This window comes from Epinephelus moara, chromosome 6 (genome assembly GCF_006386435.1).
Source record: "Epinephelus moara isolate mb chromosome 6, YSFRI_EMoa_1.0, whole genome shotgun sequence".
NCBI classification, from domain to species: domain Eukaryota; kingdom Metazoa; phylum Chordata; class Actinopteri; order Perciformes; family Serranidae; genus Epinephelus; species Epinephelus moara.
The window spans coordinates 35630273-35632378 of NC_065511.1; the positions used below are offsets into that span (position 1 = coordinate 35630273).

At 36.3% G+C, this 2106-nt stretch overlaps 1 protein-coding gene across 4 annotated transcripts in view; it reads left to right on the forward strand.

The window, feature by feature from the left end:
- Positions 1-2106, forward strand: part of LOC126391280 (transmembrane protein 176B-like) — a 35871-nt gene that overhangs the window by 4125 nt on the left and 29640 nt on the right. The gene's annotated exons all lie outside the window — the stretch shown is intronic.

Sequence of the window (2106 nt, forward strand, 5' to 3'; positions counted from 1 at the left end):
ATATATGTAATCTCAATGATTTACACATATTCAGCTGGTACAGTCTCTGTCCAACTTTGGGGTCATTTTCTACAAGGGTTGCTTAAAATAATTGCTCTTGTATATTAGAATATTTTTATAATAATCTGCATTTGTTTATGCTGCTGTCAGTTTCACTCTGTTGATGTTTTTTTTAAGCTCTTCTCATTGATTATGATTTATTATCAAATATTATGCCTTACGGTCAGTATGTTTGTAGGTAAAAGGGAGGTTTGTGCATGTGTGAGGACACACATTGATGGACTGATGGGGTTTTTGTTTACTCTCCTCCTGAGACCCCAGCTTTTGTTTGGTATGCACTTTAGATGTCTTTTGTAACTCTATGGATTAGGAGTCACTGTTCAAAACTGTTCATTTCAATACATGGCTGTGCAAACATTGCAAATAATGCAACATTTCTAAAAGGCTTGTGATTTGTTAATTTTGAGCTCTGTATGAATTTTCCATGCCAAATGTGTTGGATAGGTACGGAAGCGAATTGCATTAACTTGACAAATAAAAAAAAAATCTGTTTTATTGAGTAATTTTTTCTGTTTTTCGAAGTAATTTTTTTTAATTTTTCTGTTTTTCATGGGTTTTTTTTGCATGGTAATTTTTTTCTGTTTTTCTGAGTATTTTTTTTCTGAGTTAAGAGAGCAATAGAACAACAGATGCTTTCATTCCTTTCTTGAGAGCTCGATATAATGGAAACAAACATGACCCGCCTGTTTAGTTTAATCCAGTTTTACTTTGTTTTGGGTTTGAGACACTGGGAGATATTCTTGTCTCTAATGCAATTTAAGAGTAAATACCCTAAGTTAAAATAGAACCAACCAGTCATGCAATAAATCATGTTTTCATAGAAGTTATAATGTGCAGTTTTGTTTGAAGTGTTTTAGACAGCGGTTAAATTAACTTTATGGTCAGTTTGGAGAATGTAGTTTGTGGTGCAGATGAACTGTATTGCCTCACACAGAGAGGTGTTTCTGTTATCTAGGTCACACATATTGCTATTAATGGGGTGGACAAAATAATAAAAACACCTGTACTTCCCAAAAAGTGTGACTGCTGCATAGACATTTAGGACTGTGCTTACATAAAGTTTGGGGGACTCATTATAGACCTACCCCTGTGGTCATTTCACACACAAAACTGTCTCATTCACCCATCCTCATACAGGGAAAAGATACAACATCAATGCTGTTATTGAATGTACTACTGCTAATGCCATGTCATTTATTGGTAAGACCAGTAGACCTTTAAAAACTGGTATTACCAAGCACAGCAGTACTATCCGGCACAATTGTTACTGTTACATTGTCCTCTAGAGACTCTTTCTAAGGTCAGATAAATAGACAGAGGCGCCTCTAGTATTTTCATGAAGGCTATTCAGCCTTCATCTACCTTTAATTCTATGTATGTATATATACATATGCTCACACTGTAATGCATTCTGCTGCTGGTGAGTAGCAACTGTGACATGTCAAGATGTGTTTTTTAGACCACATACAGTTTGTATGACGGCTATTTAACCAGATAAATTTGTAAAATAATATATGCGGGATATAAAATGTGCACATGCTGGTATTTTGCCCTGATATATCCATCAAAAGTATCCCTAGTACAATATTGGGCTACATGTGGGCAACAGATGTGGCATGTCACATGACTGGCTGAGGCACTATGAGTATTTAAGATGGTGACTTTCTGTCATTTATCATAAGTCTGAGGAAGAGCTGTAGTCTCAAAACGTCACTCTGCATTAAATCCTTCTAAGCGAGAGCTGCTCGGTCCGCAGACTTGTTTTCTACTATACCAGATGTTTCTTTGGTCTTGCTCCCACTCCATTGGACGTTAGGATGTGCGTGTCTTTTGTACTGTTTTGGACTTTCAAAAGGAGTTGTATCAATCACAGCAGCCGAGCTCATCATATCCTCATTTTCAGTTCCTAGTTTGGGTCAAGCTCTAAAAATGCTGAGTGTACAAATTCCAAAGATGCAGCTAAATAGCGTATTTCATAAGATCCTTCCTGTCTGGTAAATACCAGTGTTGTTTATTTCTCCAGTTTATAATGAGGGCTTTCTGTTA